This window comes from Podarcis cretensis (genome assembly GCF_951804945.1).
Source record: "Podarcis cretensis genome assembly, chromosome: Z".
NCBI classification, from domain to species: Eukaryota; Metazoa; Chordata; class Lepidosauria; order Squamata; family Lacertidae; genus Podarcis; species Podarcis cretensis.
Window position 1 is genome coordinate 46,143,498 of NC_137184.1, and position 25,064 is coordinate 46,168,561.

A 25,064-nucleotide genomic window follows, 5' to 3' on the forward strand; every position below is an offset into this window, starting at 1 on the left:
TCTCCCCACTGGCTATAGACTCTCTCTCCTTTTTCTTCCTTAATATATTTATTTATTATGAATCCAGGCATAGATAGCTCTATTTAGCTATAATCCATGTTCCGATGAAGGATTTAGGCATTTTATTAAAACAGATTTTCCAGCAGACATTGCAGAATGTGCCAAAGTAATTGTGGGATAAGCAGCCTCATATAACCAACATGCTTAACCATAATGCATGAAGGGGTTAAGACCATAGAGTAAGCTGTCCTGCCAGGCTTCGCTAGGTCACAGCTTGCTCACCTTGGCAGGAAGGGTTATCAAACACTTTGTTTTCACTCTTTTCCACAATGTGAATCTCCACGAAGAAGATCTATACTGGATGCCCAAAGTTTAATCTTTGTGGGTTAAGCAAGCCATCTTTGTGTTTCTATATAAATAATTTGGAAACAGTTACCATTTTGGAAACTAAGTTTTACTGTCTGTCTTTTCTTAGGGCTGTAAGGAAAAACGCACAAATCTAACAACTGAAAAGTTTGTAAGTAAGCCATTTTTAACTTACCAAATGTGTGTTCTTTTCTATGCTAAGGGGACTTTGGAAATGACTTAGGAGGAGATATTTTAAAGGTCTACCAGCCTAATTTTCCATTCTTTACTTTGCTGCATGTTTTGTGATTTGAAATCTCTGCTGAGGCTCTCTCACCAAAGAGTAAAGGTAAAGGTAAAGGGACCCGGTCGCGGACGACTCTGGGGTTGTGGCGCTCATCTCGTTTTATTGGCCAAGGGAGCCGGCGTACAGCTTCCAGGTCATGTGGCCAGCATGACTAAGCCGCTTCTGGCGAACCAGAGCAGCGCACGGAAATGCCGTTTACCTTCCCACCGGAGCGGTACCTATTTATCTACTTGCACTTTGACATGCTTTCAAACTGCTAAAGAGTACAACCAAAGAGTACTTGACCCAAACCTGGATCTAGGCACCCAGGGGATTCTCCTTTTATTTTACCATATCTAGCATTTTTCCTTTTAGCCAAACCAAATCCAACACTAATAGGCAACCTTTTGGCTCATAGCTCCCCATCAGCACCATGTCAATTCCTAGATCCCCCCCCCTTCATTTATTTCCAATTCTGGTACCCGTGGCCATGGCAACATACACTGAAACCTTTCAAGCAGAACAGAACTGACAATCACTTTAACAGCACAAAATACCTGAGTTTGGGGTGTGTAGGGGGAGAGAAGCACAAAGAGGCAGCTGTTGAAATTAAAAGCTAATGACTAGAAAACAGCTGGAAACAAATCAGGAGGTGATCACGTGATCTTCACTTGCTGGTTCTCATTTGGTTTTCTTTCCTTTTCCTCTCCCTGATCCTAGCTGGTTGGATATGTTAATGTTTCACGAGAAGGCATGTTTAAAGCCAACATGAGAGTTTCTAACAATTCTATGGTGGAGGGCAGGGAGGGACTGACTTATATTGCCAGTTTAGCCATTTGAAAATAATATATTTCACAGCAATATTCAAATTTGTGCTTGGAATTGTGGAGAGAGGTGCAACGCCACACTAAAAACAAAACAAAAACCTTATACCTCTCAAGTTGTTAATTAATAAATTGATTATTTTTGTATACTCCCCTTCATCTGAAGATCACAGGGTTGTTCACAACATAAAAATACAAAATGAAAACACAGAATACAATTAAAAAAACTAAAGCAAAAGCAAAACAAACCAATAGCCCCCTCCCCCAACAGAAACATTTAAAAGGCCATGGAATATTAATGAGCCAAAGGCCTGGTTGAAGATAGGCGTTTTTGCATAGCTCCTACAGATATGTAACAAAGGAATCAGGTGAGCCTCCCTGGGGAGAGCATTCCAAAAATGGGGGGGGGGGCACTGCAGAAAAGCACTGTTCTCATGTTGCTGCCCTCATGACCTCTCGTGAGGGAGGCACCCGAAGAAGGGCCTCAGGGATGGTTTATATGGGGAGAGACGGTCCTTGAGGTATTGCGGTTCTGAGCTGCTTAAGGCTTTATAAGTCAAAACCAACACTTTGAATTGGGCCCAGAAATTAATTGTCCCAGTGAGCAACCTGGCTGCCAAATCCTGTACCAGCTGGAGTTTCCGAACTGTCTTCAGTGGCAGCCCTACATATAACGTGCTGCAATAACATAACCTAATGCATCAGTGTTAGGCTACTGTTGTCCAGATAGGGCTGCAGCTGGTCCACCAGCTAAAACTGATAGAAGGCACCGCAACTGCAGTACAAACATTTTATGGCACTACTAAATGTGGCTGTTCCACAGATTGACTCAGTCAAGTGAACACATATGAAGGAAGGCCAAGTAAACTGGTCCAAAGCTTTTGGAAACAACGGTAAATTAATCAACACAGAGTCTTTTTTATAAACAGAATAAAACTTTGCTGAATAAAATAGACTTGTTCAGAAACAGCATAGTTAAAGAGCATACACAGAGCGCTCATAGCAGCTATCTGACTCTTCACAGAGGCACAGTCTTAGTTACTGATTTACTGGAGTCCTGGAGCCACTCTGTCTGCTTTTGCTTTACATTCACAGCAACGCATTACAACAACAGCACAGATGCTACACTGGGCCTGCCTGCAAACAGGATACAAATTTATAGAGTGGTTGAGTCAATCATCCTGTAGATGAGTCACAATGATTCAGCAGTTTGCTGTTAACAGTTAGCAGGCTTGAATGATTGTGTGGGCCTTGTAGGCCTTACTGCTGCTGCTTCTCTCAAGATCCTTTGTCTCATGACATTATGTACCAATAGTTACACTTTGAACAGACCTGGTAATGAATCATCAGCTAGTGTAGGTCTTTAAGCAGGGCTATCTGTTTGCCCCAGCCTCTGAGTCATGGGACTCCTACCTCGCTCGGTTCGACTGCTACCTCCAAGCAAATGAGCTGACAAGAGGGTCTGCAGAGCAGAAGCGGGGCCTCTTCCTTCAGACTTTGTGGCCCCAAAGTGTTCACGATGGCCCGAGCATTGGTTGCGCCTCTAGCAGTCTAGGCAGAGCCGTGGGACAGGATTCAAGAGAAGCTCGGCAACCACTACGCACCAAAGCCGTCCAAGATTGCTGCCCACCATGCGTTCTACCACCGGAACCAGGCAGAGGGGGAGTCAATCAACAACTACACCACCGCCCTGCGACAGGCTGCAATGCACTGCGAGTTCCGAGACTTAGACGATGCCCTGATGGATCGAATCGTCTGCGGGGTCCGGGACATCCGTCTGCAACGGCGTCTCCTCGCCAAGCCAGACCTCACGCTACAGAAAGCCATTGAGGAGGCCGCAGCCTCGGAAGCTGCTGAACGCTCCGCCCAGGAAATCCGCAAGGCCAGTAGCCCGTATTTAAAAGACTGTTCACTGGACAAACTGCACATGTAAAGCTGTTTGGTGAATAGGGTCAATTAATATGCTTATGTGCCTTACTGAAACCAATAAGGGTATTGCTGTATGTAATGGAACCTCTATGATTGTAACTAATGCCTTATCTCGGTGGGGAGGGGTGTTATGTATTGAAGTTCTCATCCTGGCCACCAGGAGTATCGTGTATATAGTTTTCACTCAGGTCTACGTCAGTTACTTTAGGCGGGAAACCCTGGGTTGTTGTTGCTACAATGTTGACAGCCGGCTGCCTATAAAAGCAGGCTGGCTGAGCTGTTTGCTGTTCAGTTCTGTTCCAGCTTACAAATAAAGAGCTGCTTTGGAGAAATGGCTTCATTGTCTGCTATGTCTACCCACTATTCAACAGGTATGGTTTGCTGCTGGGATGTCAACCCCGTTAGTAATTGTGTGGCAGGATTCTGCACTAGTTGTGGTTTCCAGATCAAGCAACAGGGAAGCCCCACAAAGGGTGCATTGCAGTAGGCCAGTCCTAAAGTTATACAGAGTGCAGGGATGGAGACACAGGACTGTAGGCAGTTGCCTTATCCTGAGTTAGACCAATGGTATATCCTGCTCAGTACGGCCTACATTAGTGGCTCTCCAGAGCATAGGACATCCCCAAGCATATCTGGAGATGCCAGGATTTGAACCTGGGACTTTTTGCATATAAAGCAGGTGCTCCACCACTGAACGATGGCTCAGTTCAAAACCTGCTGTGGTTTCCCCCACCCCACCCCACCCTTTCTCCCTCTCCTAGATTCATAGTTTGGGTTTTACTTGTTGTCACCCTCAATGTGTTGTAGCACTAAATCCTGTACACATTTAAAGTGAGACGATAGGATGACATGTTGCACAACAGCCCCCAAATGGGAGCATCATTAGTGCCAGGAACCTGTTTGACAATGGGATTAATCCAAGAGCAAGAGACCTCTGTTAGTATTGCTGCCCAAACTCGTTGCGAAGGAGATGGGATGTCATTTGTGCTTCTGTTTCTAAAGCCTCTCTTTTTCCTTTGCCACACTGGTGCACGTGAAAGAGTTGTCACTCACTGTCACCCAGCTAATACTAGCCTGTTCTTTCTCTGGAGAATTGGCTTTTCTGAAGTAATATCTTCCCTTTCTCTTTTTCCATCTTCAGGGGTTGGGGAGCGGTTGTGAAAGAGAACATTTGGGTTGTCTTCCACTGACTTTCATTTTTGCATATGTTTTGTACATTCTCTTCTCACTATGCACAAACGCTTCGCTTAGTTGTTCTCATTGCTCCACGATTTTGGGGTTAACATATTATTACTTATTAACATATTGTTACTTGTTATTATTTGTTAGGCTTGTGAGTTTCTTGTTACCCAAAGGTTTCCAGGAGATTTCAAAACAGTTTAAAACATAAGTATGTTATACAGTTAGCAAATTATACATAACATTAACAAACTCATACAAAATGCCTGCAATTCATGTTCAGTATATATACAATATAAAAAGGTAAAGGTACCCCTGCCCGTACGGGCCAGTCTTGACAGACTCTGGGGTTGTGCGCCCATCTCACTCAAGAGGCCGGGGGCCAGCGCTGTCCGGAGACACTTCCGGGTCACGTGGCCAGCGTGACAAAGCTGCATCTGGCGAGCCAGCGCAGCACACAGAAACGCCGTTTACCTTCCCACCAGTAAGTGGTCCCTATTTATCTACTTGCACCCGGAGGTGCTTTCGAACTGCTAGGTTGGCAGGCGCTGGGACTGAGCAGCGGGAGCGCACCCCGCCGCGGGGATTCGAACCGCCGACCTTTCGATCGGCAAGCCCTAGGCGCTGAGGCTTTTACCCACATATTCCTCCTATATACATAAAAGCAGCCCCGATCCAGCTCCTGTTCCCGTGCAAGAAGCAACGCTGCCTAGAAAGAGCAGTCCCATCCCACTCCTACTTGCCTGCAAGCAGGATCAGGCTGGGGGGGGTGGCGGTGACATCCCTTGCCCCCTTGCCTGCTTGCTTGCCCAGCCTTCCCTCACTCAGCGCCTCTGAAGCTGGAGGAGGGGCTGCGGCAGCAGAAGGACCCAGCATTGGAGAGTGGCAGGTGTCTACTCGCTTGCTGCCCAGCCCACCTTCCATCACTCTGAAAATGGAAGTGTGGCAATCAAAACGGAAGTTATACTCAGAACATAGCATGTTCCGCTTCCGATAAAAGTTCAAAAACCAGAACACTCATTTCCGGTGTTCTGCTGTTCGAAAACCAAGGTACCACTGTGTTGCTCCACTCTCTTTCTACATGGATGCGCCAACCTCCCCTTCTAAACTAAAACCTCAGTATTCAGGTTAAATTGCCGTGTTGGCACTTTGCGATAAATAAGTGGGTTTTGGGTTGCAGTTTGGGCACTCGGTCTCTAAAAGGTTTGCCACCACTGGACTAGATGATCCTCGGAGTCCTTTCCAAGTCTACAGTTCTATGATTCTGTGTTACCCCGATGAGCCCCCACATGTCAAAACCAGCCCAGGCCCTCTTGCTGATATTTGATGCTGCTTCTATCAGCTGTTGTTGCTCTCCGGGTGGTCATATGGTGTGAGGTGGTTGCCCTGGGCATGGAGGCCCTGGACTTCAGCCCCAAGGCTTAGTGATAGCTGCAATGCTGTCTGGAGGTGAGGCAGGTGACTGCCTGCAAGTTAGCACAAGAGGAAGCAAAATGGTGTCCTTCATGTGTTGGTTGGGCTCCAACTCCCATCAGCTCCAGCCTGCATAGCCAAAGGTTGAGAATAATGGGAGTTGCAGTCTGGCAACACCTGGAAAACACTAAGTTGCCTCCCCCCGAGATAGTTGGTCTTTTGAGTATTAGAACCTCATCTTTACAACACTCTCCCCAATCAATTTTAGCAAGTAGCACCTGAAGTCCTGATATGAAAAGGCAATTGTAACATGTTGTTGTTGTTGTTGTTGTTGTTGTTGTTGTTGTTGTTGTTGTTGTTGTTGTTACTACCACTGCTATCTAGGTCATTTGAGCAGTTCTTCTGCTTCATGATTCTATGATTCATTGCTGGAGTGGTTCTTGGATATAGAAGCTGCTGTTTAATTGACTCTAGCTGCCGCCTGTTGTTAATTTCTGCTCTGCTAGTACTGTATTAATTGTGTACATATTTTATTTGAATGTCAGGCACTTTCATGTGGCAGTTTGCTGCAGACTGCTCACACGTGCAAGTTCTGTACACTGTCCACATGACATTGTCCTCATCAAAACACATCCAATATTACTTTCACATTTAATCTGGGTTTGCTCCTCTCACTGACATTCCAATATATATTTACAAACGCACATGTACACATACACATCTGGATGGCATCAGGTTGCAGAAGGCTAGGCAGTATCTTCCTTTCAATCAGGGATGGGGAGCCTGTTGTCCTCCAGATGTTGCTAGACCAGCAATTTCATAATCCCCGACCATCAGCCATGCTGGCTGGGGCTGATGGGATTCTCAGTCCAACATCTGGAAAACCAGAAGTTTCTACATCCCTGCCTTAGAAATTAAGGAACAGCAACTCTTGACCTTAACATCTGCCTCTGTGCACCCTCTTGCCCAGTGAAACCTAAAACCAAACTTTCCCAACCTGGTGCCCTCCAGATGTTTTTGATTACAGTTCCAATCAGGCCCAGGGCAAATAGGTGTTGTCACCCAAAACAAAAGAGAGAACAAACTAGGGAAAGGTTGGCTTCACATTAACAACTGTGGTCCCTGATGTGAGCCTGACGCTTGTGAAACTTTCACATCTTGGACAGATTCCTCTTTAAGATGAGTGAATTTGCCTTGGGACCCAGAACTTGAATATTTCCTCGCTGCCCCTAGATAAAAGAATAAAACTGAGCCCTGGAGCCCAACCAAAGCATTTCCTGCTCTGTTTTTTATTTGCAGCCATGTATGAATTATTCCAGGGAGGATGCATGACTGAGAAATGGAGATGCAGCTGAAGGATCAGTCAGAAAGGCATGACACTTGGCAGGTCCACAGCACACGGTTGAAGTGCTCAGGTTGATACAGCCCAAGTTGAATGTGCTTCTCAGAATCTTAGCCAGTCTTTGGAAAAGTGAGGTGGGGACAGGATGGGGGTGGGGTGAGAATGAAGCCTGCCGGGTGGATTTTGTTTCATGTGCGCGGCCCAAATGGTTGCTGCTGCCTTTGGGGCTGAAAGAGAAACTGGCTCTGATCATTATGTGCATCATTGAACATATATGAACACAACAGGATGTATCCAGTTTGGTGCTGAGTCTAAGTCACTTGGTGGTATATTTCTGTTCACAGAATGTTTTTTGCCGGTGCAACATTGCTGTGCAAAAGAAAGCATGTTTGTAGTTTTATATATGTGGTATTAAGTGGAATTTTCTAATGCACTTCTACAAAAATTCAAGAAAGTTTTTTTTAAGCGTAAGTAGGTTGCTGGTAGATTGGTTGTGCAATAGATTCCACAACTGATGCACAACACGTTCCCACTACTAGTCACAATGGCTCGGCTCTGCCTCCACAGTCAGAGGCAGCAATGCTTCTGAATACCGGTTGCTACATAACATAGGAAGGGAGACTGTTCTTGTGCTCAGGTCTTGCTTGTGGATATCCCATAGGCATCTGGTTGGCTGCTGTAAGAACAAGGTGTTGGGCTAAACAGGCACTGGCCTGATTCAACAGGGCTCTTCTTATGACAACTAGTGTGTTACACAACATTAAAACTCACCAGTCCACTTGTGATAGCAGAGAATGCTGGATGCAGCCCATGGTGCTCAGACTGGTGATTAAGGTGCTGGTCCATTAGAACACCTGAAGCACTGGCTCACCAGTCTGCCCCTGCCTGCCTGCCTGCCTTCTTACTTAAAACTAGTCAGGGTGTGGTTCTGCCTTTCCTTAGCCCTTGCACCACCTACTGTTGGCCTCCCTACTTTCCACCCTGTCAAGTGGTAATGTCTTCTTCTTTGCAGAGGACTTCTCTCTGCTTGAAGGTATTGCCCATTTGGAGGGCTCTGCTCAGTTTGGTTTAAAGATAAAGAGTCATAAGAAGGGAGAGCAGCAGGGGCCTTGCAGCTGCCTGCCAACAATGAGTGCCTGGACAGCAGACAGAGCAAGCACCAGCTCATAGTCTTCCCCGCCATCATGAGATTGTATTTCTATTTAATTCAGAGATGGGGAACCTTTGGTCTTCCAGACATTACTGGACTCCACCTCCCATCTCCCACCAACCACTATGGCCAATGACCAAGGTCCAGGAGTTCTGCCATCATCTGGAAGGCCACAGGTTCCCCACTCCTGATTTAAATGATGATGATAATTTCTAAATTTGCACCATGCACACTTAATGCAATTCTATGCAGATCTGTGTCCTTTTTGTTGTTCTTGTTTTGTTAACATTAAAGTTTTGCAGTTCCTTTGGGGGCTTTTGGGGGGGGGTAGGGTGGGATGCAATGCATAAGTGGTCACACTTCTAGCATTTCTTATAGCCCAGTGTTGTCTATGACAAGTGGATTCTCAAAATCTCTGCTGAATGATACCTGGTTAACTGGCAATTTTAGGGACTGGAGCTGGGACCTTCTGCATGCAGCTCCACGATCTATCACCCAACTATAGATCTTTCTGAATCATGTCATATGCAGAACCAAGTAACTGATCCATCGAGCCCAGTGAACTGTATATTCTCTGCCAGGGTCTCACCAGGACCTCAGACAGAGCTAATTTTCCAGCTCTGCTATTGACACCCTTTTTGTTCATTTCATTAGCAATGAAATGTTGTACTGAATCAGTCAAGATGTAAAACTGTGTGCCGTTACTTTTTACTCCAGTGCAAGAAACTAAGAAAAGGCCATGGATATTTTGGAATTTCCATTTTCTTCTTCAGCATTGAAAGCAAGCAAGCAAGCAAGCCAGCCAGCCTTATGGGATGTCTTTTAGCTCTGGCAGACTCAAGCTAAGGCAGGTTTTCTACAGCTACAGTCTCCCTCTCATGATTTCCTCTATGCTGAGTTCAAGCCCTTTCCAGCAACCTAAATTGCAAGCATCCTTTTCCCGATGCAACCATTTATTCCGCTCATCTGGCCTGCTCACTCGCCACCCCTCACAGATTTGGCAGTTAGACATCTCTTCCCCCACCCCACCCCCGCTGCATTGCCTGGCACTGTTTCAAGCAGGAAACCTGCTAAAGAGCACCTGTTTTCCATTTTGACCTGCAAATAACAAAACACTATCAGCTGGCAAAGATAATTACTCACTTGTCAGAGCAAGTGCTACTGCTTGATTTGCCACTCTGCACACACAATATCAGCACCACCTTAAGTCAGGTTGTATTAAGCAATTCCTTGGTCACGTGCCCCAGTGTGTGAACAGACACATGCTGTGCTGTTGCATTAGATGGCAGGCTGCATACATAAAAGGAAAGATAGCAGATACTGTATAGACCAAGGACTTGTACTGCTGATAGGCTGTCCTTTTCTGAGTTGATAATGCAGCTAATGCCTTGGGTGGGTTGGCCATCACTTGGCATGCCACAGCAACTAGGGACAGCAAAATAGGGGAAAATCAATAGGGGATAAACTCTTTCAATCCAAGGGCCACATTCCCACGCGGACAACTTCCAAGGGACCATAGTGGATGTGGCCATACACATACCCTCTTCCTTCCTCCATTCAGCCAAGAGACATCATCCCAGTTGAATGAAAGATTCTAGCCGGGTACAATCTTGAGGGCCAGACAGAGGGAGGTGGAGGGCCACATTCAAGCCCAAGGTTTCACACCCCTGTGCGTAGGGTTTACTCCTCCATGAATTTGTAGAAACCTCCACAGGCTTGGTTGCTCATTTCTGTAGAAGCCTGGAAAGAGAATACATTCCCTGCCCATTTGGAAGAGGGCTTGCACATATGAAATACCCCAATATCATGTAGTAGCATAACAATCTGAGGAAGTGATGAAATCTGCAAGGAACATCTTCATCATCACCATCATTTATCTGCATGCTGTCTCTCCTTGTTAAATCCAGGCCCAGGTGGGGCAGGGGAGAGCTTTTTTTGTTTGAGTTTATAACTTTATTATAACAAGACTCCTGCCCTGGACCTCAGACAAGCTCTGCTTGGGCCTGGTTAAGCCACACTCAAGGCAGTTTACAACATCAAGAGATTTACCTACTTACAAAAATATTACAAAAATTAGTATAAAAGGTAAAAAGGTAAAGGGACCCCTGACCATTAGGTCCAGTCGTGACAGACTCTGGGGTTGTGGCGCTCATCTCGCTTTATTGGCCGAGGGAGCCGGCGTACAGCTTCCAGGTCATGTGGCCAGCACACGGAAAGGCCGTTTACCTTCCCGCCAGAGCGGTACCTATTTATCTACTTGCACTTTGACGTGCTTTTGAACTGCTAGGTGGGCAGGAGCAGGGACCGAGCAACGGGAGCTCACCCCGTCGTGGGGATTCGAACTGCCGACCTGCGGTTTAACCCACAGCGTCCCTATTACAAAAATTAAGTAGCAGTAAATAAATGAAAACAATAAGTATATGATCAAATTAAACAATCCCCACATTATTCATAGTAAGGTCTAACAACAGATATACAAACAAACAAAACAATATGATAACAGGAACTAATGAAGCACCTACAAAATTAAATCTTGACCCCCTACAAAAAAACTCCTAAATAATACCCCACCCTGAGAATCTCTGGGCATCCTCAGCATCAGGTTCTGCAGCACTCATGAGTATTATGGTCTCTAGGCCACTTCAGTAGCAGCTTATGTGACAGGAATCCCTTAGCTCCAGCCTGCTGCCTCTCACTGATAGATCACTGCCTCTATAAATGGCTTGATGGGTGGGACAAAGCCACTATGCTAGCTTCCCCACAGGTTTGTTGCTGTTGCTTACTGGAAGGCTATGATGGAGGAAAGATGGCTTTGGTGCAAACCCACTGACCAAAGCACCAGATTAGCTCTGCTGGTGTGCTTACCCTGTACGAAACTCCCTTCCATTTTGTCCCGTCTCTCTCCCTGCATGATCACCAGCTGCACACCCTCCAACATTTCTTTGATGAAAATAGGGATGTCCCATTCCATAATGATAATTTTACTATTTATACCCCACACATCTTATTGGGTTGCCCCAGCCACTTGAGCAGCTTCCAACATATATAAAAATATAATAAACATTAAACATTTAAAAAAACTTCCCTATACAGGATTGCCTTCAGACGGCTCAGGGGTTGGATAACTCCATACCCTCCAACATTAATCCAATGAAAATAGAGACATCCAACCATACCCTCCATCATTTCTCCAATGAAAATAGGGACATCCTAAGGAAAAGAGGGACATTCCGGGATCAAATCAGAAACCGAAATGGCTTCTCTAAATCAGGGGTGTCCCTGGAAAATAGGGACCCTTGGGGGGTCTGCAGTTGGCTAGGATCAGGTAGTTAATCTATTCTTTATTGGCTAGGCAATGACAGCAAATAAGGAGCAGTTTGGATGATAAGCAGACACAGAAAATGTGAACAGACTCAGAAGTCAATTTTCTTGGAGAACATTGTGCCTGCTCCTCTACTACCCACCCCAGAAAGCACAGCAGAAACCACAAACCAGAAATGAGTGACTATTTGGTGCAACCCTAATTCTAACCCTGGTGATATATCAATTCAATGTTTCAACTTTGGGTGATCAAGAATGCCCAAAAAGTAAAGTAAGACACAGTTGTGGCAAAGAATCATTTTGTTGCCTTTGGAAGCATGAGGGTACAAAGTATTAAGAAGATAATGTATTAGAACTGATATGGGGGACCTGTGGCCCTCCAGATGTTGCTGGGCTGTGATTCATCACTGCTGACTATTAGCTGTGCTATCTGGGACTGAAGGGAGTTGGAGTCCAGCAACATCTGGAGGGCTACAGGCTCCCCATCCTTCAGACATCAAAGGCAGGGTATATTCAAGTTCTGTCAAGGCAACATGAAGCAACAAGAGGCTTCCAGATGTACAGCTAAAAGTGGAGCTGGAACAAGGTTTGAACATTGCTCCAGCAGCAGATAACCCAAGACGGAGCCTTAAATGATGATGATGATGATGATGATGATGATGATTTATACTCCCCCCGGCCTGAGCCAGGCTCAGGGTGGCTAACACCAGTAAAATTACAATAAAAACATAATGGGGGGGGAACAATTTAAAATACAGGTTAAAATGCAGCCTCGTTTTAAAAGTAGCCCATGGATCGAAACCATAAGGGGAAGGAAAACATAAGGGTCAGACTGAGTCCAGACCAAAGGCCAGGCGGAACAGCTCTGTCTTACAGGCCCTGTGGAAAGATGTCAAGTCCCGCAGGGCCCTAGTCTCTTGTGACAGGGCATTCCACCAAGTCAGGGCCATTACTGAAAAGGCCCTGGCCCTAGTTGAGACCAATCTAACCACCTTGCGACTTGGGGCCTCCAATGTGTTGCCATTTGTGGACCTTAAGGTCCTCCGCAGGGCATACCAGGAGTGCAGTTCAGCTCTACCTTCAATGGAAGAAGCCTCCTTAGTTAAAGGGGGAGAATTTCCTGTTTCAGCAGACATTGCCTCCAACAGCAGAGGGCAGACAGGGTCCTCAGGGAGGGAGGGTTCCAGTGTGGCTTTCTCCTTAGGCCAGAGGGGTGCTTGCAGAAATGAGCAAAGGGAACATCCAAAGCCAACTCTGAAGGTACCCCCCTCTCACTCTCTGACTCGTCTTCTAAATCCCAGCCTTGTCCCCTCCCTCAACCCACCACAAGTCATGCCACAGCAAGGGAGTAGCAGAAATCCCCACAGCCCAGTGGGAAAACTATAGCCTTAAAAAAGTGGCACCATCAAACCAATCCAAAGGAAGCATCACTGCATTCTGCAGCACACTAATGGAATCATGCCAACCACTTGTGTGCACGCACAATTAGCAGGCCCATTCTCAATGCTATGGTTGGCACCATGCTTGATGGCCACACAAACCGTTCCATGATGCAGCTTTGTGTGTTGGGCTGAAAGGACAACTGCAAGCAAGGACTTCATGGGTGCTAGTTATTGTGCAAACATTATTGCCAAGGCAATGTCACCCCAGCTTCTGGGGGGTACATGTGGAGAAGGTTTTTTTTTTGCCCCGGTATACACAGTGCAGCTTCCAAGTAAGGCTGGATACAAATGCTCCTACGCAATACAAAGATTTTGTTTTCCCTGACACTTTAACAGGAGAGCAAACTGCAATTAATATACCCCATTAAAGCAGACAGCACCCAATTAGTTATCATCCATTTTCAGACTGGGAATCTAGATGCACAAAAAGGAGAGAAAAAAGTGGAGGGGGTGAAGCCATGGAGCCAGCTTCTTATTCAAAAGGAAAATACATTCAAAACTACAGGTTTTCAAAGACACATTTAACTCACAATGGCACGGATACTCACTTGGCCTTTAATGTGAAATGGAGTGTTAATTTTTTCTCTGTCACCTCTTAATTGCTTCCTTATTATACTGTTCAAGCAGTTAATTGCTAGACAGAGTGAAGGAGTGTTTGCCGGGAAAAGGAAATGCCACAGAAAGCAGCGCAGTGGAGTAATTGGGTTTGATATAACATTCATTGCAGTATTACTTTTAATGGCATCAACAACATTAAGTGGCAAAGCTAAATTGTTTTTCTAACATGAGGTGGGGGTTGGGGTGGTGGGTTGAAGGAAGTGGAAGCAAAAGACTGAAGCAGGAACATAGTGTGATGGGCTGCCATTTCGAATTGTTTTTAAAATATCTATGCACCAATCTGTTGTGCATAGGTGAGCATGATGACCAGCTGTGCTGGAATATGGAGGGGGGAGGGTAATGTGCATGCAAATTTGTATCCATTTGAAAGCAATGCAGTGTGGGAACTGTATGTATGGTATACCCTGCTTTCCAGCCAAGATGGTCTCTCAGAGCAGGTTGCCATTCAAGTGCATGTAAAAGGACATCAGGAATATGGAGATGGCACACTCAAAGTAGTGTTTTCCCAACAGAGACAGTGCCTCTGCCTCTGCTTTCTCCATGCTTGAAGCTAAGAATGTAGGATTGTTGTTGTTGTTGTTGTTGTTGTTGTTGTTGTTATTATTATTATTAGATTAATCACCTTCTAAACAACCATCTCAAAGCAATTTACAGATACGATGATTAAAAATGGTTGAAAACACAGAAAAACAACGGATAGGTTTAAAATAAGACCAAAGGCTAAGACTAAGGAACATAAGAAGAGCTGGCTGCTGGATAAGGCCATAGAACCATCTAGTCGAGCATCGTCTTCTTACAGTGGCCAAGAAGATGCCTAGCTGGGACCTGAAGCAGGACCTGATTGGAACAACATTCTTTCCAGCTATGATTCCTAGTAACTTTTATTCAGAAGCATACTGCTTCCAACAGTGTAGACAAAACATATGAAGCATCGTTGGTCATCACTGATAGCCTTTGCACTGATAGCCTCTTTTAAAACCCTCCAAGTTGATTGCTTTTCCAATCCAGTAAATTTCTGAGGAGTCTTGGAGTACAGGACAGGAGAGGTAGTGACAGCAGAGTGGGTACTTTTCACATGTCTTTAAGATTTTTGCATGCATTTGCTCCTAACACGTTCAAAGCTTCAATGCCTTTTAGAGTGAGCTCAAGGATTAGAGTATTTACGGTACGTCAAGCCTTCAGCACAATTGCTTTGAGTCTGTGGCATGATGAGGTCTGCAGAATTTGGGGGACGTATTAAGTTCATAGCAAGTCAGCCAATGGTCCATTCAACTCAGCATTGTCTACATTGACTGATAGCAGCTCTCCAAAAGTTTCAGACGGGTTCTCCTCTAGCGCCTCTTTAAGATGCCCAGGATTGAACCTGGGGCCATCTGCATGCAAAACAAATGCTCTACCACTGAGCCACAGCCAAGGCATTTCACTGGGTCAGTCTCTGGCTTCTCCTCGTATGACTTGGGGATGCCTGCTTCCTGGGATCCTGCTGAGCCACTGCCAGTCTTTGTAAACAATGGTGAACAAGATGAACCAATGTCCTGACTTGATATAAAGAATCTTCCTATGTGAGGAGAATATATAAAACCTCCTTTTACCTACTGGTTAGTTGGTGTTGTGGTCCTGTGTTGATTCTATTGCACTCAGTGGTTTTTCTTTTGAAATAGTTTCAGAGGCATCTTTATTGCTTTGCTTTGTTGAACACTGCAGAAGCAGAGGGTAATAAATGTTGCAAGGGAAGGCTTAGATGAAACAGGAAGCTGTGCTTGGACCACCAAGAAGCCTGAACTAGAAGCTTTCCTAGGGCACCAGTGTTGTCTCATCTGCTCTGCTCTGAGAAGTTAGGCTGAGCACCACTTTCTGGGTAGAAGCTGGAATTGCAGGGAGTACAGCCACTCCAGCCAAGAAAGTCTTCTTGTGGTGGCTCATTGGCTAAAGTCATAGGACACTACCTTCTGCCAAGTCAGGCTACTGGTTTATCTAGCTCAATATCACCTACACTGACTGGCAGTGGCTCTCCAGAGTTTCAGACAGAGGGTCCAACTTGGAGATGCTGGGGACTGAACTTGGGATCTTCTGTGTGCAAAGTAGATTTTCTACCCCTGAGTCATACATGGACCTCTCCCACAAATTCCCACTAGCCGTTGCTCACTTTACCTGGTCAGTACCAGGCAGTAAGATCAATTCCTAATAAGAGACATCAAGATAGGACTGTGCTCACCAAACGAGGGGGGGGGCACTAAATCCCCAGAATGTGAAGGGAGGGATTACATGCACTTACTTAAACAACAAAGCATGGATCACTGACTTTAATGAGGTTCATTGCAAGCTAAGTGCCAGTATTCAGAATTGGTATTATTTCTTCTGTCCTCTTATTTATTAAATGCATAGCAATTATTAATGCAGACAAAGCAAAGGAAACATTGAGATTGAAGAGCAACACTGTCCAACTGCTTTAACCATCACACTTAAAAATACATTGATATAATGGAGAGAACAAGAATGTTTGTCGAATTCAATAAGTACCGTTTTTGGCAATGGACAATCCAGAGGGGGGCAGGAATGCTCCAGTTTGTAACTTTGCCTATTGGTGTTTAAACATGCAGATTAACTCATTAGTAAGGCTATTTTTACACTCTGTGATTTATTTATTTCCCATTTATATTTTAAAACCGCTGGCCTTCTCAACACACCCAAAAGACAAGCTACAACAATAACTTGTGTTGAACCAAATAGGCTTGTCTCGGAAGAGACTCTGTGCAGCATCAATTAAATAAAAAGAACACCCACATTTCTCTCAGTTCAGAACTATTTTTCATAGTTTTGTTCCTTATTCATTGGTGTTAGGGACCAGCAGAGAAATTCCGCAAACAGAGGGCTCAAACATTGTAGCTGGGGAAATAGCTCAATGGTACAGCCTCTATTTTACACGTGGAAGATCCCTGGTTAAATTCCCTGTACACTGGTACCTCGGGTTACATACGCTTCAGGTTACATATGCTTCAGATTACAGACTCCGCTAATCCAGAAATAGTACCTCGGGTTAAGAACTTTGCTTCAGGATGAGAACAGAAATCGTGCAGCAACAGCGGGAGGCCCCATTAGCTAAAGTGGTGCTTCAGGTTAAAAACAGTTTCAGGGAAGAATGGACCTCTGGAACGAATTAAGTACGTAACCAGAGGTAGCACTGTATCTTCAGACAGGGCTGTGAGAGGCTGCAGGTTCCATGGTCAGCATGTAACTTTTTTCTTTTTTTTCTTAAGTCGTCTTAAGAAAGCAGCCATCATTGTTAGGGATGAGTGAATCTGTCAGTTTGGGTTTCTCTCTCTCTCTCTCTCTCTCTCTCTCTCTCTCTCTCTCTGTTTTTCCAGACTTACAGTAAGTTCAGACCTCTGCATTTCCACCAGTTTGTGATAATAAAAAAGGAAAAAGCCCTCCTGACAATGTATCAGCATTTTAGCAACAGCTTCTGCTAATGTGCACATTTTTGCATGTAGTGCTGCCTAATATACACATTTTCAGATAAAATCACAGCGGACTTTGCTACCAAGCTGCCATTTTGTCCTCACCCACAACCACTTCAAATTTGGTGATGATAGAATTGAAATAATAGAAAGTAAAACAAAATTATTATCAAAAATGTACAACCAGTTGCTTGAGTGGGACACCAAGGACGAGGAAGTAAAGGATGTGATGGTGAAGTGGGCGGTAGACCTAGGGTACAACATAGAGTTTGACAAATGGAAGGCATTGTGGTGTAAAGATATGAATTTCTCAGCATGCACGACACTAAAGGAAAACATGTATAAGATGATGTACAGATGGTACATAACGCCGGTAAAACTACATAAAATGTATAGAATGGGCGATAAACTGTGTTGGAAATGTAAGAGCAAGGAGGGCGATTTCATCCATACGTGGTGGACGTGCGAGATTCTCAAAAAAATTTGGGAATCCATCTATAATGAATTTTAAAAAATTCTTAAATATACGTTTGTTAAAAAACCCGAAGCCTTCCTGCTGGGGATAGTTGGTAAGGATATCAAAGAAGAAGATAGAACCTTTTTTCAATATGCAACGGTGGCCGCCAGAACCCTCATAGCACAGTACTGGAAAACACCAAAAATCCCAACACTAAAGGAGTGGCAACTTAAATTATCCGATTATTTGGAGTTGGCTAAATTGACACAGAAAATAAGAAATCAAAGAAGTGCAAAATTTAACAATGAATGGGATAAATTTAGGATATATATGGAAATAGAGACAAGGGGAAAATCAAAATGTTGATCAGAAACACATATGTACTTACAGAAATCACAGTAGGCATGAGATAACGCTTACTACGTAAAAAGTTTTATTAAGGAATAGACACAGCAGATAGATAAACAAGGCAATATTTTCCGAAATCGAGATAAAGGGAAGTCGATCAATGTCATTTAAAGTTGTATGTATTTCGTGTATTTCTTTTTTTTCTCTTTTTCTTTTTCTTTTCTTTTTTTTCTCTTCTCTTTTTCTGTTTTTTCTTTTTGATTTTGTCTTTTGTACTTTTGAAATATATTTATGTCAAAATTTAATAAATAAATAATAATAAAAAATTTGGTGATGATCTGTTCCTCCAGATCAGCAGCACAGCATCGGGCACCTGCATGGCCCCACAGTCTGCATCTTCATGGCAGATTTATAACAACATTTCCTCCAACCCACTTAAGCTTCTCTTGTACCTGCGATATATTGATGATATTTTTATTATCTGGACACATGGTCAACAGACCCTGGACACCTTCCACCAGACATTCAATGACTTTCACCCCACCATCAACCTAACAATGAACCAATCTATGCTAGAAATACGGTACATTTTTAGGACACTACTATAAAAATACAGGATGGGCATATAGACACCACCTTATACCGTATACCAACTGACTGACAAACATACCTACATGCTTCTAGCTACCATCCCAAACATACCGAACAATGCATTGTATATAGCCAGGTGCTACGTTACAGCCACATCTGTTCCAGCTCTACAGACAGAGACTCTCACCTAAGAGATCTACAGCAAACCCTTTTAGAACTAAGATATCTGCCCAATGAAGTTAAACAACACATCAACAGAGCCAGACTGATACCTAGAGAGAACCTGCTGCAAGACAGACCCCCCAAAAGAAAATAACAGAACACCAATAGTAATCACATACAGCTCCCAAGTTAAAACAGTTCAACGCATCATCAGAGATCTACAACCTCTCCTAGACAATGACAGTTCTCTTTCTCAAGCTCTGGGAGGAAGACCTTTCATTGCCTACAGACAGCCACCCAATCTTAAACAACTCCTCACCCACAATAATACAACAGCCAGACATAACATGGGCACTGGTACCAGAGCATACTATAAACACCATTACTGGCCCCAACAACATCAAACATACCATCTCAGGACTATTTAATTGCTCATCTTCTAACATTGTGTATGTCATCAAATGCCAGCAGTGCCCTTCAGCTCTCTATATTGGACAAACAGGACAAATCCTACTCCAAAGGTTAAATGGACATAAATCTGACATCAGGAATCGCAAGACAGAGAAACCAGTAGGAGAACACTTCAATCTCCCAGGACATTCTATACAAGATCTCAAAGTAACTGTCTTATTACAAAAATAAATAAATTCAGGAATAGACTGGAAAGAGAACTTGCTGAATTGCAACTTATTTCCAAACCTAAAACCATGGAGAGACCTGGTCTGAATAGAGACATTGGATTCTTATCTTATTATATATGATAAAGCTATTTTTAGCCATCTCACTCCTTGCTTTTTCCTGTAAGACCAATTGCGGTCGTTAACAGTCATCAACAGGTTTATCACACCTATCAGCCAATCACCCATTCCCACCCCCCTTCTGAGTAATACCCCTCCCCACCCTCTCACCATATATAAGGGTCTGGTGACTTCTGTGTCAGTGTATTTTAAGAAGTGTGCATGCACACGAAAGCTCATACCAATAACTAACTTAGTTGGTCTCTAAGGTGCTACTGGAAGGAATTTTTTTATTTTGTTTTGACTACAGCAGACCAACACAGTTACCTACCTGTAATATTTTCACAAAGCAGTTTTCCCGCGTATGATGCATTTTGTATGTTACTTTAAACTACATATGAATTTGCCCTAATGCATGCATTGAACCCAGCTCAGTAGTAGTTGAGAAGCCAGTGTAGATGTTTTAACAACAATGTTATGTTCTGCCAGCCAGATACTCCCATCAGCAGCCTGGCTGCTGCATTCTGCACAGGCAGGACCTTTTGGAACAGGCCCAAGGGCTGCCCCACATAGAGTGCACTGCAGTAATCCAGCCTTCAGGTTACCAAACACATGGACTCCCGTGAGCTTATTGCTACTCTGTCAGCCACCACAGGAGTGCAAAATTTATGCAAAAGGTTTGGGACAGAAATAGTTAAATAAGAACTAGATATTTTTAAAAAATAACCAGGTGGCTTACCTGCGTCAAAATCCATTACCTTGACCTGCCCCTATTTTCCTTGATGAAGTCCCTTACCTAAATCTTTTCCCCGTCTACTTCCAATTTGCTATTGTTTAAGCAGCCCAAGAACATCCCACATAACCCTGAAATCAATTTAGTGAGGTCGTCCTTTTGTACAACAGTTTTTAAATCTGTGACATTTACATTTCTATAGCTTTTTTACTTTATTTAAGAGCCCCCCACAAAGGATAGAATATTTTTATATGAAGGAAATGTGGGGAAGAGAAGAGAACCAACCCTGAGCTCTGAAAATATGAAAATCATTTCCAAATTGGTTCAAGGATTTAAAACGTTTGGCGTTAAACGAATCTGTAATATGAGGAATTTCTTTGTGTGTCAAAGTTCTGACGCTTCCATTTTTAAAAAGTGTGCAGAAGGTCCTCATTATACCGTGAGCGAGTTGGTGGAGGCAATTTCTCATTCCATCCCATGAATTTATGTTCTTTCCCTCCAAGTTCTGAAAAAAGAGCTAGAAATAATCTTTTCCTGACACTTCATTTCTTACAGATGTATTTATACGCAGAGCTTGATTGACTCCGAGATAATTCTGCACCTTCTTCCGAGGCCAAAGAAAGAATTTAGACATAATGATCAGCACCGTCATTGTCAAGATAATCAGTTGTCAAACTTTTGTGCAGCAGAGGAACCTGACTCATAGAATTACTTTGGAGGCTTAGAGCAATGGAGGAGCCCTGCTGGATCAGACTAAAGGTCCATTGAGGGAAGAAGCAGAACTCTTTTTCACCCAAAGGCCACAGACCCTTCCATAAGGGGGTCGCCAAAGCTCAACAATTTTGCGAAACAAAAAACAGAAAAGGTCAACAACTTTGCCAGGATGTTCACTTTTTGAAATATGGCAACCCTATGTTCCATAGGCCAGTAGTGGGTGCAACCAAAAACAATAGCAGACTGTGGCTCATATCAGTGCAAAGTAGGCTACATTCCAGGCATGCAGAAGGCATACTTCTCTGCAGACTCCTGCACATACATCTATCCAACTTCCATACAGGCGGGCAAGAAGCATTGTCATAGTTCAAGGACTTGCTGCAGCCAGGCAAAAGCATCTGAGAAAGGTGCAGAGTGGGGCCAGTGAGAGCTGTGGCCTCCTAAGGGCCAGGTAGGCCCCATCTGCACTATACATTTCTATTTTTTGTAATAATTTTAATTAAATTTTCCTGTTTTACAATTTCAAATAAACATTTTACAAACTTTGAAATATCCAATGACTTTCCTTCTTCTCTTTCCATGGTTCATCTTACAGACCACACATCCCTGCATATTTTACTACAGTGGTGCCCCGCAAGACGAATGCCTCGCAAGACAGAAAACCCGCTAGACGAAAGGGTTTTCCGTTTTGGAGGTGTTTCGCAAAACAAATTTCCTATGGGCTTGCTTCACAAGATGAAAATGTCTTGCGAGTTCCTGCGGGGGTTTTTCCCTTCCCCCTCCTTTTTCTAAGCCGCTAAGCCGCTTATCTGCTTATCCGCTAAGCCGCTAAAAGCCGCTAAAAGCCGCTAATAGTGCTAATCTGCTAAGCCGTCAATGGGCTTGCTTCGCAAGACGAAAAAAACGCAAGACGAAGAGAATCGCGGAACGGATTAATTTCGTCTTGCGAGGCACCACTGTATAACCATTCAAATCAATTTTCCACTTTTACATCCATCAAAAATTATTTACTCTGTTGAATTTATCTTAGTGCTGTTAGCGTTTTCAGCTGTATACAGTTATTTCCCATATATTCAATAAATGTTTTCCAATCTTCTTTAAATGTAGGTTCTTCTTGCTCTCTTATTCTATATGTTAAATTTGCAAGTTGTGCATATTCTGTCAACTTAAGTTGCCAAACCTCTTTAGTTGGGATCCAGCTCACTTTCCATTTCGGGGCTAACAAAACATGAACCTCAGTTGTTGCATACATAAATAGCCTTTTCTGACACCTGGGAATTTCAGTGTGGATTATTTCCAACAAAAAAGACTCCAGTTATTTGGGGAAATTAAAAAAAAAAAGTCAATTCATTATAAACCATTTTGCAATACCCTTCCACCACATGTGGAAGAACGTTCCCTCCACTTCTTTACACTTCCAACACTTATCTGATTCTGCCTTATAAATCTTAGCCAACCTACTCAGAGTTTAGAACCATCTATGAATCATTTTCAAATCGTTCTCTTTCAATGAATAGCTTGCTATAGATTTCAGGTCACTTTTCCAGAGTTTCTCCCAGGGGTTAAGATCTCCATTGTGTCCTATATCCATCTGTACTATCATTTCAAGCAGTATCATGCCACTTTAAGAAGCCATGGCTTCCCCAAAGAATATTGGGAAGTGTAGTTAATTAAGGATGCTGAGAGTTGCTGGAGAACTCTGCCCCTGCTCCCCTCTATTATTTCAGGATTGATGGTTTAACCACTCTGGGAATTGTAACTCAGTGAGAGGAGAATGGGGGGTTTGCTAACAAACCCTCAGCACCCTTAGCAAACTACAGTTCCCAGAACTCTTTGGGAAAACCATGGCTATTTAAAGCAGAGTGATATAGCTTGAAATGGTTCTCCACCCCAGGTCTAGTGAGTAGCCAATCAATATTCTAATTCAACATTCTGCTTCCCATAGTGGCCAGACCAATCCTTTCAAGAAGCCCTCAAGGAGACTATGAAGGCAATAGTCCTTTCCTGCTTTACCTTCCCAGAAATTGGAACCTGGTGGTTTACTGCATATCTGGACATGCAAAATCCATGACTAGCCACCATGATGAATAGCTGCCAATAGAACCATCCTCCATGGATGTGTCTAAAGGCATCTGAGCTAGCAACTACAACTTGTGGCAGCAACTTCCATCAATTAGCATGGTACTGTGTAAAGAAGGACTTCCCTTTGTCCCGAATATACCTCCAATGCAGTTCATGAAGGAAAGTACATGGGTCTTCATAACTATGGTTAAGATGGCCCCCATTGCTCTCACAAACCTTCTGACTTCCATGTCCTCAACAACCACTTATCCAACATATGCATGAGTGGTATAGCCTGAAATATGGGACAGGGAAGGTAACAATCCATCCCAGGTTTGGAAAACCTGTGGTTCTCCTCCAGATGTTGCTGAACAACCTCGTCCTCTGTGACCAATGACCATTGACCATTCTGGCTGAGGCTGACAAAACCTGAAATCCAGCTACATCTGGAGAGCAGCAATATCAAAAGCAATGCAATGGCCAGAAACAATTACAACGTGAAAAACTTTATGGACTAATTCAAAACATCAAAACTAACAAACTGAAGTCTCTGAAAGTCCTTAAATGAATCAAGGTGCCAGACTTTACCCAGCGGAGAGCAAGCTGTGAAGCTTTGTATAATCAGCAAATGTCCGATTCTGATGTCCTACTCTGAACTCTGCTGAACAGTGTTTCTAGATAACAACTACTATTTCATTGAATTCTTCATCAGCCAATTAGTTCAACACTCATGAGTAGAAAGATATGTAATTTCTTCATTAACCAATCTTTTTTCAAATAGATATAATATACATCTGGAGAGCAGCAGACATTTCCTATGCTTGATCTACCCTGCTCTGTTGAGGCAAGGGAAATGTTAGCAATTACTGGAGTCTCTTCCAGTCCGGTAAGATTCAATCTCAGGAAAGTACAGTGGTACCTTGGGTTAAGAACTTAATTCGTTCTGGAGGTCTGTTCTTAACCTGAAACTGTTCTTAACCTGAGGTACCACTTTAGCTAATGGGGCCTCCCGCTGCACAATTTCTGTTCTCATCCTGAAGCAAAGTTCTTAACTCGAGGTACTATTTCTGGGTTAGCGGAGTCTGTAACCTGAAGTGTCTGTAACCCGAGGTACCACTGTAAAGCAGATCAGGACCTTGGCAGCTCCCAGTGGGACCTTGCCGGCTGAGATACAGAATGTGATGCCTCTGCAAAGGATTAGAGTCTCAACTAACATGTTCCATGTGTGTTGAACGGTTTTTAGCCATGCCTAAATTTAGTTAATTAACAGTATATTTATATAATGAAACTAAAGTCCCTCTGGGTTTATCTCCTCCACAGCAGGGGGTGGGTGGGGGCAGGGGAGAGGCTGAGATGAGCATTTCTAGACCTTTTGGCTTAGATCAAATGTAAGCTAAATATAGTTGGGTGGTGGGCATTGATTTTTGTGGCACTTAGGCTCATCTGACTTCCTTAGAATTGTACTATTAGGTTATTAATTGTGTTTAAAAGTCTATTTGCCATGATTTTGGCAGGCTTAATCCACTCTGAAGGATCTAGCAGGCCTGAAAATTCCATCCACTTCTGTCAAAGGGGTAGAGTTGTAGATCATTAAAAAATAAAATAAAATGCCCCTAGTGAATGGAGAAATTAAGCAGATTCATGAGCTGAATCAGGCTACTTTCTGTTGTTTCTGTTGTTGGCATCCATCCGTCTCAAGAGACAATGGAATCCACCTCTTGGGGGCATAAGCCTGAGCAGTATTTATGGAGGTCCTGGGCTGCCCAGACATCAAGCCCACCCCCGTTTGGACTTGGTGGTCCAAATGAAAGCAGAGCAAGACATTTGGTACCAGCTTGCCTGCAGGAGTGCCATCTAACAATCTTAGAGACTCCACCCTGGAGCTTCAAGGGTTTACTCCTTAGCCCTTTCTTCTCTTGAAGATATCCCACAAGGCAGTGGAGGTTTAGGATCT

The 25,064-nt window shown here is 43.7% G+C and overlaps 1 long non-coding RNA gene across 1 annotated transcript; it reads left to right on the forward strand.

Moving 5' to 3' along the window:
- Window positions 1–291: 291 nt before the first annotated feature.
- Window positions 292–21,473, forward strand: LOC307208330. The gene is made up of 3 exons (XR_013835099.1): window positions 292–381; window positions 476–517; window positions 20,891–21,473. It is a non-coding gene; the product is annotated as an uncharacterized lncRNA (long non-coding RNA).
- Window positions 21,474–25,064: the final 3,591 nt, after the last annotated feature.